The sequence below is a fragment of the Haliaeetus albicilla genome, chromosome Z (assembly GCF_947461875.1).
Source record: "Haliaeetus albicilla chromosome Z, bHalAlb1.1, whole genome shotgun sequence".
Taxonomy (NCBI): Eukaryota; Metazoa; Chordata; class Aves; order Accipitriformes; family Accipitridae; genus Haliaeetus; species Haliaeetus albicilla.
Window position 1 is genome coordinate 64,598,537 of NC_091516.1, and position 17,039 is coordinate 64,615,575.

A 17,039-nucleotide genomic window follows, 5' to 3' on the forward strand; every position below is an offset into this window, starting at 1 on the left:
GAGTAAGGAGGTTAGGATTGGATCCCTGAAAAAAAAAGAAGATAATGAGACATAACTAGGAATAATGGGGTGATATGAAGACATGGAAAATGTAGGTTGAATATCATTAAAATCTTCCTGACAGTGAGCTCTATTATACCAGGGAATAATCTCATTGACTTCAATGGGAGAACTGCCAGAGTAAGATCTGAGCAAAGGCTGGAGTAGCCTTGGTCCTGATCCAAAGCCCACTGGCATCAGTGGGGATGTTTCCACAGACTTCAGTGAGGTTTGGATCAGGCCCAGGGTGAACAGTGCAGGTATACTTGCCTGAACCCCCACAATTCCCAATGCTTTTTTCATAATTGTTGTGAATAGTTGTTAGATGCATCTAAATACAGGCAACACATGGTGTTACCGGTTCATTTAAGCACAGCTAAAACTGATCAGTTTAAGAGGCATCACCCGTGTGGTGCAAATGTAAAGAAGCTGTTAAAATTACTGGACTGCTGTTGTGCAATCAGGTAATTTAAACAATGGAGGCCACAAGGAGGAACACAGGTGTACAATAATGCTATGCTGTATTGCCGACTGGAGCTTACCTACTTGTAACACGGGGGTGTATGGAGGCTGGGCATTACCCGAGTTAGAAATCTCTGATTTTTGTTTTCATGCCTATGAGTGCAATGGGCAAAAAAGCAGGGAGGCTACGAGCAAGGAAGCACCACGCACAGTATCAAATACTTGTAGAGCAGTGAGAAGGAAAAAGTGAAGAAACAATTTTTTTGTTTTCATTCATCTTGTGTATACTCCTGGTAAATAAACTGGATCATGTTGGAGTTGCTAGCTCCTGCATCTGTTTCTCTCCTCACAGACAAAACTTGCAGGATTATAAACTTTAAATACTACCTGACTCAAGAAAGGCAACAGACTAAAGATTTGTGGCTTATGCCTTTACACATGTAATTTAAGTCACATGTTGTTTTGTAGACACCAGTGATTAAATGCATTTTAATACCGGCTCCCGCTGAACCTCAGTAAAGTGTCACAAATATCAAATATTAAAAATTAAATTTTTTAACAGCAAACATGCTTTTGTCCTTTAGTGAATTCCCTGCACCTGGGTATTTTTTTCGGCACCTCATATGGCTCTCCAGCCTATCCATATGTTTCTAACCTTGGCAACAGACTGGCAGTTACTTACATGAAGGTTTCTGTTTCTCAGTAAAGTTTCTATTAGCTCATTGGTTGAGTCATTGATGGGAGAGGGGAAGGGAAGGAAAGCAAAGAGGAAGGCCTAAAGCTCATCATTTTTTTATTCATGAATACATGTACCACAGTCAATGAGAAGGAGCTGTAAAGATCTGTGGCACCCATATGAGGCTAATATAACCAGATTAAATAAAAACACTGCATTTGTTCAGGTAAATTTATTAAAACCTCAGAATCTATGTATGGGGAAAAATGAGTATACAACTTCTAAAATTTTAACTTGCAGCACTCATTGGGCTGTGACAGATTTGGAGAGGTTTTGCAGTAGCTCCAGTACATTGATCTGGTTACTATGGTACTTTATGATCATATTAGTTTAACCCAAAGCAAAATGACTGAAAAAAACATAGGCAGCTGAAGACAAATTGAATTGACTGGCCCCACCTCTCCCATAATAATTTAAAGTTGTTCAATCAGACAAATCATAGGAAATGTCTGGAACATCTAGACAATGCCGCTGCCTCAGTGCAGATTCAGTTCCAGACACATCATTCTGTATATGTGGTCCATCTAACTTCATCCTAGAAAACTCCAGTGATGATGATTCCATCCTAGGCTATTTATTCTAGTGTTTCTCTGGCCTTACTATTAGAAAGATTTTGTTAATACCTAACATATACCTTCATAACTGCAATTTAATCCACCAGCAAACATGGAAAAGACTGCATTGCCTTTCTTTTGCAGCTACTTTTTAGGCATTTGAAGTCTTGTATTCGATCTTCTTCTACGGAGACTACGCGACCCCATTTCCTTCACTCTTCCCTCACAGATGAAGTTTTCTAGTCCTCATTCTCCCTGCTTGTCTCTTTACTCTCTCTAGATTGTTAGCAAATATGTACCTCACAAGACTCTGTAGGGTGTACCAGAAGAGGCCTTATCATCACCGGGCAAAGTAAAAGGATTACTTTGCAAGTTTTGAGGATGACACTCCCAAATATATATCTCTGAGTAATGTCCACCTCTTTTTGCAACAGTCTCATGTTTTTGACTCTTGTTAAACTTTGGTCTACTACAACTCTAGTATTTCTTTCTGCAGTACAAAGTCTGTCCTTACTGTGTGTAGCTGATTACTACTTCCTGGGAGTGAAATTTTGCAGTTATCTAATTGAATTTCAACCTGTTTTTCAGAATTCTTCTGATTTTTCAACAGAATTTTGAATTATTGCCCTGCCCTTGAACATGACTGTGGCTGCCCTCCACTTGCTGTTATCTTCAGATGATAGAAACATTTCCTATTCTGTTATCTAAGTCATTACTGAAACTGCTATACAGTACTGGACTAGAAAAGACCCCCAATGTGGAACTCCATTTGATATGTGTTTCTACTTTAATAATGAACCTCTGATACCTATGCTCTCAAAATACATTTTTGGTAAGCTGTTTAGTAGTTTCATGTAGCCATATTTCTCCACCTTGCATATAAGAATTATATAGCACAGTGACAAAAATCCAATGAAGTCAAAGATGTATGATGGCTACTGCTTCTTCTTATCCTTGATGCCTGTTACTCTGACATGGAAGAAAATTAGATTGGTTTTGACTTGATTTGCTCTTGACAAATTCATGTTGGCTGCTACTTATCTTTCTGTTGTCTTTTAGAAGCCCATAAATAGTTTAATTAATTGGTCCATGACTGAAGTTAAGATGACTGATCTTTTGTGAGTTTCTCTTCTCTCACTTGTTTGCCCCTTTGCAGCAGTCTGGAACCTCAACCATCCTTTGTGCGCTTTCAGAAATAACTAGTATTAATGCTGCAGCTGCCACAGCTAGATCTCTAAGCAATACCCAGGCTGAATTTCACCAGATGCAACTCATTTTAATACATGTCATGTTGTTCAGGTATCCAAGATTTTTTCCCCTCCCAAGTGTAGTCTCAGTTCTTACCCCTTTATCTTTGGTGTTAAAGACTTTTGTTGTGTCAACATGGGTTTTGTTGCTTTTAAGATGGAAATTAAAAAAATGGCTTTTTCAGTATCAGTAGCAGTATCAGTATCAGTATCTTTTTTTTCCTTTTGAGAAGTAAACCAACTTTCTCCCTAGATTTTCTTCTTCCTACTACAATGCATTTAGAATACCCTCCTGCTATGCTTTATATTTCTCAGCAGTTGCATTTCATTTTTGGTCTCGGCCCTTTTAATTTATCCTCATGTTTTTATACTTTTTTTTTGGTAATTTGACCTAGTTTCCAACTTCCTATACTGTCTTCTTGTGTTTTATATAAGTCATTGAAACACTCCTGATTCAGCTACATTCATTTCTTAATGTGCTTCTGCATTAGAAGAGTTTGTGCTTCTGCCTTTAATATAAGTTTTATAAGGAACTGTTGAATCTATTGGATATCTCTGACTTGTTTCCCTGAAAATCTTTCCAATTCTGTGTATTTATTGAGTAATGTCTTCTTGATGTCCATTGGTTTTGTTTTGCCTTCCCAGCTTAAGGACTAGGAACTCCGACACTTGGTGGTCAGTCTCACCCAAGCCCCAGTGGGTGGCTTGAAGAGCCTCCTTTTTTTTTTTTTCAATAATTCTATAAAATTGTTTTCAATACATTTCTAGAACTTGCTGGTTTGTCTCCTATTTTTTCTGGTTTCCTACCAGATGTCCAGAGCAGATAAATTTCTGCATTTCACCAAGTCCACTGCTTTCAGACAATTCTATCAGTTTACAAAAGCATCATTCACTGAATCTTCCTGCTTCAGTGGCGTACAAAAGCCTGTGCTGTGACAATGCCCTCATTTTTTCCTGTTACTTTCACCCACAAACTTACAACCCATCTATCTTCTTTCTCACCTGGACCTTAGAACAATTCTTGTATAATCTTGATATGCAAGAAAACACTACCTCTCTTTTGCCCTCCCCACCCTTCCAGAGCAAGTTATACTCTTCCATATTAATATTCTAGTCATGTAAATTACTTGAACAAGTGCCTGCTATGCCAATTAACTTGCAGTTTTGATCATGCACTGAGACTTTTAGCTCTTCCTGTTAATCCCCCTAGTTTTTGCTATACAGCATCGTGAGATATTGACTAGATGGTTTCATCCTCCTCCTTGTCCCTCCTATAACCCTATTATGAATATCCCTAGCTATTCTACTTGCAGGCCTTTGAGCTGAACTTCTTCTTTTTTAACAAACACACAGATTCTTGTAACAAATTCTCATTATTTCTTATTTAATGTCCTCATAACTAGGGTTGCAAGCCTATGCCATCCCAATTAACAAAATGAAATCAGAACAATTAATTTTAAAGACACTTTCTCCTCTCCAGCTAGCTTGCAGGAGGCTGGAAGCAAGAAAGGAAAGGGCTGGCTAAAACAGGAGATCAAGTAAACTTGGCAGGATTAAAAAGGAGCCCTCACACAGAGGAAGATACTTGTTCAAGGGAACCAGACTGAGACATGGAGGACAGTCTGGGTTATAATCAGGAAGGACAGAGATCTAGATAAGATAAATAGGTTTGTAAACTACTTTTTGGAGGTCTTTCTTCCCCAAATACTTTATTCCACTGTTAAGTAAGCAGTTCTTGACCAATTTCTGCATATTACTATGGCAAAGGGGGAAATTTTAAGCACCCGTTTCGTTGAGGTACAACTACATTGGCCATGACTGGAAGAAGGATAAATAGGATTTCCCTCAGGATGGGCTTTAGTTCTGACATGTGGGGTTGCACTGACTGGTTGCTGTCCTGCCCTCCATAGCCATGCCTGACTGTGGGCGTCAGTCTCGCAGCCATGCAGTTCACGCCACGCGTCAGTACTCAGTGCAGAGACAGATTTCAAGCGTGAGATGCTTTGCACCTACACCTGAGCTCCTCTGCACACAGAAGCTATCTGGCTTTTTCAAGACTAGCAGCACAGCAGTTCGCTGATATATAGGCTTTATAAAGGATTGGGACTTAAGTGTACGCTTAAGCCCCAGACTAATATAGACCTAGTCTAAATCCGGAAAATAATACAGATGTAGACTGAAACCAGTAAAAAGATAGAAATGCACTGAACTATAGCACAGCTGAAACCTGGGGAGCTCCTGAGTAGCCCATTTAGACTCCGACGGCAGCCCACTTCATCAACGCAAAATGGCGCATCAGTGGCAGTATTCTGCCCCAGCCACAACTATTATCAGGTGTGTGAAAACCCATAAATTCTGACATTGCCTTTTCTCTACTTTTTTGAAGATGGATGATGCTTTATTTCTTTCATTTTTTTCTGATATTTGCAAAAGGAGATAATCACAAAGACTCCTTTAAAATAATGTAATGTTACCAGAAGTCATCAAGAACTCTGTTGAAAAATATATAAAATAGTAGGCTGAGCTAGGGGCTAAGCTGAAAGGTGGTTTTTCAAATGCTTGTTAAAATAAGGCCCAGTTTTGAGGAAATAATGAAAAATGTGAAAATTTCTGCTATTTAATAATAGTAAAACTCCCTCGGTTACTGAAGCTCCACAGATACTTAGAGAAGCTGTTAGGAAAAATTTGGGGGGATTTAGGACAGCCTTTCAGCATTTTGTGAAAGCACGTTTTCTACCAGATGCTTGTAAAGAAAAAAAAACCCAACATATTTTGATTCCATTGAATCATCAGCTGCATGAGAATATTTGTCTTCTGAAAGCTCCTTAAGCATTTTCTCTGGATCAAATATTAAGAGGAACTTTTATTAATCAATATAATTTTTTTTCTGTAGATGACAGAGACTGGGTTTGGAAGCTTCTCAGGAAATTCTCTAACAATTTTTCTGGGATTTTTCCAGAACATTACTAGCTAGAGTATGCTGGTGTTTTTAAGATTAGCAGAAGATGTTTATAATGCAGAACCCTCCCTGTCACAAAATCATGTGAAAAATATCAAAATAATGTATTTTAATGCCACTGATAATTGCCATCACTTAGTAGAAGCAAAAGGAAATCATATTCATGTGGAAGAATTTGCTTTCTCTCTACTCAGGCTTTATTGAAGCATGATTTTCAAACTCTCTGTGATGATCACATGCATAATTGCTGCTGTTGCTGTTTTTCAATGCTCCTAGTTTATGTTATGTTTCTAATGAAAACCGATACATAGCAGTCGCCATGAATCAGCCAACATTTACCAACAATGACCATTCAATGGCATCTGGAATACTACAGCTATCGCCTGCCGAACGTTCAGAAAAAAATAAGTGGGCGACTCGGATGTGACCCGAAAACCGGAGGCTCTTGCCTCCTGAGCACCTTCCGCGGATCTTCAGCGGCAGAGCTGCTGGAGCCGGCGTAAGCAGCTCTCCCACCCCTCCAGCTGCTTCTTCCCACCCCTGGGCCGCCCACAGCCGAAGAAACAGCTGTGCCAGCACAATGCAGCGGGCGGTACGGGAACAAGGGCTGGGAATGAGGAGGGCTGCTTAAAACGCTGAGGAAATACATGCGGTGGTGTTGTGCCGTGCTTAAGTTCCTTAGGTGGTTTTAAAACCATCTCTGTTCACGCACTCAGCACAATTACTCTGCCACTTTTGCCCACCTCTTCTTGGGGAGAGCCTCGGGAGAACGGGAGGATAAAACACCCTCTGGCCAGCTGTGACTTCTTCGCCCTATCAGTCCATGCTGAGGAATAATTAGTCCACTGATGAAACTTCAACCACTGGATGAAAACTACAGAACCAAGGCCTGTAGGAGACAAGCCTCCTACGGACACTAGAGCAAGCCCTGAGTTGGTGGAAACGTACCGGAGCATGGAGCACACAGCATTAGTTTAGTGGAGTGACGAAAGGTGAGTAGCCCTGTCACCCTTCATAATCACAGCGAAAAATCTCAGTAATGACTAAGCGGATTTGATAAGCAAAAACTTTGGGCCCTGTAACAGTGATCTTCACAGGCTGCATTTTTAAGAGTGCTAAAATGCACATTTCTGCTGTCTAGATTGCGGTAAGTATGAGCAGCACAGTCAGATATACTGAAAAAAGCCCCGTTAAGATTAGTTGTTTTCACTTCTCTGTTGTTGTTTTTCACTTGGCGTAAAGATGGGTGAAATTAGAAAGATACTCTTGGCTGCTCCCTAAAACTGCTGTTGTACCTCTGTCCAACATAAGGGTGCAGACCCAGTCAAGCCGCAGAGTGTGGGACCAGCTGGACGGACGGACGGACGGCCAAACGACCGCGGGGACGGGGAAGGCAGCGGGCTGTACCGGGGGCAGAAATACACCCGGCCTGTAGCCAACCGTCTCGACAATCCCGCCAACGACAGGCTGCGGAATGCAGGCTGCAGACCAGGACAGCTGACGGTAGAGCCGTGCTGCCGTCCCGTGCAGAGGGGCAGGCAGGTGGTTGGGTACAGCGTTAATCTCGGGCTACCGTGGCTTTGCTTGCCCGGTTCAACGGGTTGACATCCACGGCCATTTGCTCTGTCCTGCAGCAGGAGGAATGAAAGCAGGTTGTTCATAGCTTCTGCCAGCAGCCTTAAGGGAGGTGTGGTAGGCAGACACTTCGGCGGGGTGGAAAATCCTCATCCTGGCCCTGATCACAGGTGAAAGTGAACCTGCGCGTTTAAAGTGTGCGACACACTCCACAATAACAGCTTGTGCGCACACTTCTACTCAGGAATAAAAGTGAGGTAATTCAAGGTAGCTTAACCCTCATTTTATGCATGTACACAGTCAGCTCCACCACAGGAGCTGACTGCGGCAAATTCACACCCTAACTCACCCTGCAGGGACTTGTCCATGTGTTCATATCCCAAGGCAAGCTGGCCTAACAGTGTCACAGTGGAAGCGAGACTGTTACTGTCCCGAAACAGAGATGAATGACTTCCCAGCCATCAAAGAGCCAAGTTTGTAAAATGAGAATCTGCTATATGAATAAATGTTTTGGGGGATGTAAAGTGGGTTAATACTAGCCTCTCAGCTTGAGAAACCCAAGTCACGTGCACCAACAAATGTAATTGAAAGAGTATGTCTCCACAGTAGGTATTCTCCAGCAGGATGAAAGTGACCACACAGTTTGAAACAACTCATTAATTTGCAATTTCTTCTTAGTTCAAAACAAACATAGGTGTATCATTTAGGGATTAGATCTCCTATTCTCTTTTGTTCTTTAATCTGTTTCAGTAGTCACTAGAATCAGATGTTTCAAATAAAAGTTCAAGGAACCATCAGTAAAGATGTGTAGTAATCTGCCTAGTATCTGTCTATATCTCACTGTTTATTCTCAGATCGAGTGCTGATCTGGAACCTGAGGTTTTATATCTCCTTTTGTACGTGTTGTTTATCTATTATGGTTTTGAATGTTCTCCCTACTCAGAAAAAACATTGCTTTCTTTTGTAGCTTGGGAACTACTTGACCTCAGTTATCTGTTCTGGCAATGCATTCCCTCATCTCAAATCATGTGGTTTGATAAAATGTTTACTTTCATTGGGAGTAAATTTGTAAGCTTTTGTTTCCAGTGACTGTTCCACTGTCCTTATGTATCAAACAGTGGGAACAGAAGCTCTCAACCATTTTTCTGCAACAAACCATGAAATCAACATTGGCACAGCACGTAAGGACAGAGCGATCCTTATGCACATGTAACTGTCTAAAATGCTGCCTGGCCCCTGCCAGTGCATCAACAAGGTCATATATCTTTTGGAAACAGTATCTTAAAATTGTTGATTTTTAGTTATGAATAACTCTTAGAGGCTCAGAAAAACACTAAAATAAAGACTCGAAAGGGGTCCTATGCTCCCCCCGTAACTTTTCAGTTGTGCTATGCTAGTTTCTAAAGGCGTAACATGAAGAATTGTGTGGCTTCAGGCATTAGGACTGCCTGCACGCAGTTCACCAATTCCTCATAAATACACCCTTCCTACTCTGCAAATGGAGGTGCTTGCTCACAGACTGATCTGCAGGCCCCTGTAAGGACATCTGGCTTCTTCCAGCGTTATCAAGAAGCCACTGCAAATTGCTCCTCCAAATGTACAACTGAAATGTACATCATAGCTTGTGTCTCCCCAGCCTGAGACTGAAAACACTCTTTCTTTCCAACTCCCAGTTCCCAGACTCAGGTTTTTCATGTGCTAGATCACCATGCTGTGGCACTAAGCCTTAGAAGTGGAGGATCTCTTCTGATGACCTTCAGGATCTTTCGAGATCTTCTTGGAGAGCTTCTCGGAGCTCCTGGACCAAACTCTTCCTTGACTGAACCCAGATATTGTTCCAAGTTCCATATTATTTGTGCATGAGAAAAAATTTGGACAGAGAGCAGCTAACGTTTGGAAGCTACTTGCATGGAAAAAGAAGATGGCTGAAAAAGCCAGGGAGCTAATTCTCATGAACTGCAACCTCAGTGCTTGAAATAAGTCTCTAAAGAGTGAGACCAAACATGTTCATTCTTCTGAGGTTGTAGAAAAACTTGAAAAAAAAGAAAGAAATACAGTTCAGTTTTGTATAGTTTGCAGTGGCAAGGATTTGGCTTAGAAAAGCCCATGGTTAGTACAAAGTATGTATGGGTGTTTCATCAGAATTACAGAATTAAACAGGAAGGCTGAATTAGGGTAATGGGTGAATCTGAATTAGGGCAATGGGCGAGTCTCAATCTGACACCGGAACGCTGAATTAGGGTAATGGGCACCCATCTGCTTGATGAGCGAATGTTGAAGGTACATAGCTCTGGGTGCCACACGTGAAACCCTGATCTCACTGAACTCAATGGGAATTTTGAACTGGTATTTCAGTGTCTGGATTTCATGTCACTCTTCAGAAACAGAAGAGTTAATGTTGGGGGGTGTGTGTGTGTCTAATCAAAGTGCTATCTTTTTTAGATAGCAAAAAAAAAAAATCAGGCATTAATCAGCAGCAAGCAGTGGAGTTGGGCAAAGAGCTGTGTGGAGAATACAGCTGAAAGAGCAAAGTGGACCAGTCTGGAAAAAGCAGCAGACGGAGCGGAGTTCACAGAATGATATAAAGCGATAGGCTGGAATAGTGAACCATCCTGGACAGGGAATTAGGGAAGAAATGAAATAGGCCAGCTTGCCAGGAGGCAGCAGGGCTTACTGGACAGCTCTGATTTTAATGAGTCTCTTGCAAGCCACGTTTGCAGGATGTCAATAGTACTCATGCTGCATTTATTTTATTTATGAATAGACATCTCTGTGGCAATGGTGAATGCATAAATATTCTAAAGACACAAAACCTTAACAGTCGACGCAACACCTTCACATGATGAAGCCGTGTCACGACACGGTAAAACGTGTCATGACATTAAGTGGCGGCTGATGCGGTGATGAAGTATCAGGATACTGCCGTTAACGGCAGCCATAACTCTGCTGATAGTGGGGCTGATCTGACATCCATAAAATGTGAGCAGAGGGGCAGTGTCGTCTTCAGTGGGAAAAACAAGAGCGACGTAACGTTACTGCTCTCTGACACGAAATACCGCCCAACTTCCTGAAAAAGGGGTGCTCAAAGGTAGGTCCTTACACCCCTGCTCAGGAGCCCGGTCCTCCAAGGGTGCTGAGCCGCTGGGTCTGTGGCCGTTGTCAGATATCAGACATTTATTAAATTCAGAACGGCCCTCTGAGCACGTATCCAGAAAAATCGCCTCTGGAACCCAGAACGCCGTGCTTTGGCCAGCACAGCAGCCCATCTAGTGCCAACCACCTCCAGCTCCACCAGCACCAGAGAGACCTCACCCGCTGCCTGGTTTCGGGTCCCCGGGCGCGACGGGGGGTGGGGGGGACACAGGGCTCACGCCAGGGCCGTGCCGAGCCGGAGAAGGGGCCTCCAGGCCCTGCGGGACCCCACGCCCTCGGCGGGCCTGTGGGGCAGGACAGACCCCGAGGGGGGCCCGCCGGCACCTGCCCCGCCGGGGGGGCGGCGGCAGGCGGGAGGGGAGTGCGCGTCAGCCCGAGGCGGGGGGCACCGGCCGCCCCCAAAGCCCGGGGCGGGCGGCCCCGAACGCGGCGGCGAGGCGAACCGGGGTCCGGCCGCAACTCCGGGGCTGGGGCCCGGCGGCGGAGGGCGGGCTGAGTGCCCGTCGGCCCTCTCCGGGCAGCGATCTGCAGCGTGAATCAGCCCTTGCCAGCAGACGCAGTGCCTTCCCTGCGCCTGCCAGGTTCCCTCCGGAGGGAGAAGGTGGGGGGGGGGGAAGAAAAACCCCACAGACGGGAGGATCCTCCCTCCCGCCCCCCCGCTGCCCCCTGACCCCTTCTGCCTCCCCCGCCTCGACCCCGGGCCCGGCCCGCTGCGGGCGGCCGCTGTCCGTCGGCACGGACGGCATGTGCCGCTCTGCCGCCGCCCCCCCGAGCCCTCCCGGGCAGGCAGGAGCCGCGCTCCAGCTCCCACTTCGTCTTGGCAGGGCACCGCCATCAGACGGAGTGGGAGGAAGAAACATTAACTCCAGCAGCTGGTTCTTGACCCCGGCTGTCAGTCTGCCCGAGAACACGTTTGGGTTTTTTTGGGTGGTTTTGGGGTTTTTTTTTTTGGTGGTTTGGGGGGTTTTATTATTATTATTGCTATTATTATTTTAAATTCGGAGAGTCCTACCGGGGGACACACACACACACGACAAAGAGGGAGTTTTCGGGGGGGAAAAGTTGGGTGTCGTGCCCGTGTGTGTGTCCCCCGTGCCCCTCTCGCCGCCCCTCTCCTCAGGCGGGCGCGGGGCTGCGGCGCGGGCAGCCCGCCCTGCCGCCCGGCGCGCGCGGGCACGGGCGCACGCACACCCTCACACACGCACCCACAGACGCGCGCGCACACACACACACACACACACAGAGAGAGAGAGGCGCACACGCACACACAGCCAGCGCTAAGAGCCGTAGCTAGACTACAGTAATTCCCCAGCATGGGCGGCTTGAAACTGCTCGGGCTGAATAGCATTTGCTGTTCCGTCCCCGCGGCCGCCTCCCGCCGGCCCCGCGCGGCGCTGCCTCTCCTCCTCCTGGAAGTTGTGCTGACACAGGCTGGCTGCCGCACCAAGTTTGTCAACAGCCGCGCGCCCCGCGCGCCGCGCGCTCCTCCCGCCGGCGGGAACGGGGCGACCGCCATCGCGCGGGGGGCGGTGTGTGTGTGGGGGTGTGGGTGTGGGTGTGTGTGGGGAGGGGGGGTGCGACCCGACGCCCCTCAGTTAGGGGTACCCCCCACACACATCACAGCTCGGCAGTGTGGGGGGGTTGTGCTGTGTGAGGCGGTGGGCTGTGGGGCGGGGGGGTGGGGCGCGGTGTCCTCTGAGGCGAGGCGTGTGCCTGCCGGCAGGACAGCGGCCCAGCGGGGGCGGGGGGGCAGGCAGTCCGTCCGGTTTTGCCCATTAGTTTTTTACGGGTTTGGGTTTTTTGTTGTTGTTGGGGGTTTTTTTTCTTTAATATGTGGGGAAAGTGATAGTGCTCTCTGGGCTTCCCGCTGCGTGACTTGGAGAGGGCAGCCCGGCAAAGTCAGGGGTGGGGTTCACATGGAGGCATCTGCTGCTGCTGCTGCTGCTGCTGCTGCGGTGGCCGTCCTTCGAACAAAGAGAGGTGCCGAAAATGTCCGTCCTTGCCTCTCGAAACCGAACGGAACTGAGGAATGCTGATTGTTTGAACACGCACATACACACGTGGTGTACGAGCAGGTATGCCCACACCTTCATTGTCAGGCAGGCCAAAGATTTCAGTCGATGCCTTCCACTCACATTGGACCAAGGTTGCTTCAAGTTGCTTCTACATAATCTTAAGGGTTTGGAGGTTTCTGGGGGGTGGTTTTCTTTTGGCTTCATGCCCTCCGAGTCCTCTGAAGGCTTCGTGAAAGCAGGATTAACTCTTTGCAGGGCTCAAAACGCACGTTCCACATACACAGCCCTTTGCAGCGCTGACCTCTTAAAAATAACAGGCCTCTTCAGCAAAGCCATAACCTGGCATACCTAAGGGTCACAGCTGCAGGGAGAAAGGAGAGGAGGCAAAGCAGTAACACTTGAAAATGCTGTCAATGGCTCTTTTTCCGCCCTCTCATTTACTTCATGTTTTATAGCATCGGATCATCGGTGAGCAGAAAGCATGCAAGTGTACCTGCACCAGTGCCCTCATCTGTATCCAGAAAGCCTAAAAGGTGGAAAGCTTTGGCCTGCAAAGTGCCGCCCATCAGTGCGGCTTGTGCTAAGGAACTGTTCAAAGGACACTTTTAGCTTTCACCAAGTGAGCAGTCCCACTTGCTTTGGAAGGATGCGGTCCTGAAAGGGAAGAATCACAGTACTCCGTAGAAACCCTGCTGCTCGCAGTGCCCCAGACATGCTGGGTATTTTCAGCCTAAACTGAGCATCTGTCCACAGGGATCTTGTAGTATCTAATAAGGATGCAGCAGTGGTTCAGTCCTCCCCAGCATCCCTAATATAGGAAAAGGAACTAGGAGGGGAAGATGAGTTTTGAAATGAACATGCCTGCGGGTGTTTGTGCATTGGGGAAGAAGGTGTGAGGAGGAGTACTGTGAGGGCTGGCTGAGGGCAACCAGTTCACAAGGGACCAAGCAAGATGATCAAATTTACTTGCTGTGCTATAGACAACAGGCGATTCGTCCTGATCAACTTCTTGAATGAAATAGTAGTTATATATTCTATACTAACCATAAAAAAATCGTGAACACATATGTTATAGATTGATTAGGAGATATTTGTCTTCAACTAGCTAAGAATATTTTTCCCATTTGCTAGAGAGGGAATACTTGTCTCTGACTCCTAGGATCTGTACAAAGCCTCCTTCTTTTGGGGTGATTGATGACATACATTCTGTGTTCCTCTAAACTTAATTTGGTTAGAACTGGTGAATAGCTGTGTTTCGGGTTATTTTATTAAAAATTATGATCATACAAATGAAAGATTGCCAATGTATTTTGGAATGCCTGGAGCTGCCTGAACAAAAAGCGGAGATGTTCTTACTGCTCCCTAAGAAAAATCTTACTGTCCTCTTATAAAGTTTCTGGAAAATACTGTGTTAGTGCCCAAGATGACCATGCTGACCTTTTTGGGGAGGGGGTGAGGAGGTGTCTTTCTAGTTAGTACAGTTGTGTTCTGGGTAAAAGGAGTTGGAGTTCCTGTAATAATTTGCCCACCACATACTTCTGACTCTGCCAGCTGTGGGGCACAGGTGAAACATAAGCGACAGTGTTTTTGGATGAGTTTCCAGATAGACAGCTAAGTCATTTTCACCAGTCCTTATTTCTAACCGTAACAAACTGTACCAGCAATGAAAACTTGCCTAGTTTTTAAAGGCTTAAAAAATTGCTGATGGACTCAGGAAAATAATGAATGAGTGTATGGCTGTACACACTTGAAATATGCACAGTTTCATATTCTTGTGATACTTTTACCTTGCTAATTGCATTTGTCTCCAACATTACTTGCACAGTTTTTAAGTGAAAGTTATTAGCCTAAGTGAAGAGTCTGAGCACTGTACTCGTTCAGATTCAATTACTTGTAAGTTAAATAATAAATTAATTTGCAAATGTTGGTATCAGATGCCTTAGTGTAGGGCCAAGGTAGGACATCCAAGTACAGAAGGTGTGTGGGGCTGGGTGCTGGTAATATTGAAGGTATACAGTTCATTGAATATTTTCTTGGAACTTTTTATCGCACTTTAAAGTCACATGTTAATTACAGGTTGTAATTACATGATTTTTATTCCAAAAGTTTTATTTCAAAGAAGTTTTATTTTAAAGCCTATTTGAGTGACAGAACTGATAAGGAATTCATTTGGCTTTGGGATCTTAAGATGTACCTTCCCATTGGAACTACATATCCACATGAACCGCAGGTGAGGGAGTGTTCCGTATGATCCTTAAGATGTATTTGGTTTTATGTTCCTCTAGTGGGACTACCAGTCTATTTAAATACCTAAGCCTGTGAGCTGTTCAAGCTGCTGGCAAACAGTCCTTTTGACTTCTGCTGGAATCAGGGGTGCTCTTTGCGCGCTAGATGGCTGGCACCTTGACGGATTGGGCCCTGGGCTCCCCTAAGTCTGTTGCCTCAGCTGGCTGCGGTGGGTCTACCATTAAGAAGTCTGTGGGTAATATACTGCTTTAGTGTTGCAGATAAATAGTGACTTTTGTGTGTTTGACTTCTTAAACCTTCTTGGAGAGGCACAAATTATTCGATCAAGCTGTTTATCAAAGCTGTTTCTGAATGAGGTCTCGAGACACACATTCATCAGTCTGAGAAATTTCCTTCTGAGACTTTTAAGGGGTTCCTTCTCTAATCTGTACCTACAGAAGCATTTTGGTAACTGAAAATGAATGACTAAACAATTCTGTGGTTTCAGGCATGCATGCTCATACAGTATATGTCATCAAGCATGCATGCTCATACAGTGTATGCCAGTGATTGCTAAGATGACCCATTCATTCGTCTAAATTTGCTGAGGCATATTAGAGGCTGCTTACGCAAATTTCTCTGAAAATGGCAAATGAATGCCTGTACTCTAACTTGACCCACTCGCCACCATTTTGTTTGCAGGGCACATAAATAGATCAGCAAAATTTGCTCTTCATACACTCGAGGCGGCATAAGTTGTGCCTGCATAGAGGACACTGTACTAGCCAATATTTGAATTTTCTTGTCATTAGTCACACAGATCCCGTGACAAATTTTGGTAAATTCAGTACAACTTGAGGTAAACTGGGACAATAAAAGTGTGGGGCATAAAAAGTAACCTCAGTGTGATAGTTTGTCTTCTGTACTTTTAGTCTGTATCCTCCCCCTGCAGCCTAATGTCACTCTAATGAGCTGTGTTTATGAAATACCTCATTTTGTAACAGTGTTAACAGAAGCTGGTCATCAGCCTCAGCTGAGAGCGAATTCACACAGGGTTGACCAGAACATGGTAACGATGATTTTCTTGTCAATAGTTAGCATTTAAGCGCATACCTTTTCTTTTTTCATTTATTTAGTATTTCCATTAAAAGTACTGTTTAAATGTTGGAATAATATCTAGAATGACTGGAATATTTTGACATTCAATTCAGTGTTTAGTATTCTCATGCAGTAACTTTTAAACTCTTCTTACAACAAACACCCAGTTATATATATATTACCATGTCCTGCAGGGTTTGTGTTATGCATATTTAATAATAAGGCAGGTGTAGAGAATGTATTGCATGAGAGTAAAGATAAATCTGGTGCAGCATTGTTCCGCACAAAAAAAAAAAAAAAATGGTGGGGCAATAGATACAGCTATGATAAACAGAAAGAGTTTGTGCAGTAGTCACAGTCCACAGTTAGCTGGTGTAATGATTTAATACACAGATGAAATGAAAGTAACTGGAAGAAAATGGTTTAATCTCTTTAGAGTGCAACGACTGTACATTCAGTGAAGGCTAAATCCTAAAACCCTAACTTCAGTTGCAGCTGAGGAAAAACACCAGAATTGACTGCATTGAAAATAATAGACTAATGTTTTAAAAGAGTCCTCAAAATAGTAGGTCCAACTTATTTTCCTTGCATGTTACCTGGTGGTAACTAGGTAGTGTCTGAAACTTCTGAAATTGGCTAAAGTTTTTTTCTAAATCTAATCTGAGCTATAATCTGTTCCACATTTTACACAAAAATTACTTGTATTTTAACTGCCTTGTAACTGTAAGTGCATCTTATGCATATTTTTAATCCAAGTGCAATATTTACCATTCATTAAGAGGGTCGTATGATATGTGGGCATAACAGTAATAATCAAACTCCATAAACACAAGGCAACTTTGCAGGACCCTACAACTGCTTCCACTGAAGCTGGTGACAAAACTCCCAGAGATCTCATGGGTACAGGATCAGTTTTCTAAAAATTTTATGGTAATACAAATAAACAGAAATAATAAAAGGGGAAGACTGTGCCAT

The 17,039-nt window shown here is 44.3% G+C and overlaps 1 protein-coding gene and 1 long non-coding RNA gene across 2 annotated transcripts in view; one reads left to right on the plus strand and one right to left on the minus strand.

The window, feature by feature from the left end:
• The window catches only part of DHFR (dihydrofolate reductase), a 638,672-nt gene extending 626,561 nt beyond the window's left edge, over window positions 1-12,111 (minus strand). The window contains exon 1 of the mRNA XM_069777680.1: window positions 12,088-12,111. The gene's annotated coding sequence lies outside the window, so the exon portion shown is untranslated. The remainder of the gene's footprint in view (window positions 1-12,087) is intronic.
• Window positions 12,112-12,433: 322 nt separating this feature from the next.
• Window positions 12,434-14,035, plus strand: LOC138683991 (uncharacterized). The gene is made up of 2 exons (XR_011323480.1): window positions 12,434-12,800; window positions 13,196-14,035. It is a non-coding gene; the product is annotated as an uncharacterized lncRNA (long non-coding RNA).
• The last annotated feature ends 3,004 nt before the right edge of the window (window positions 14,036-17,039 follow it).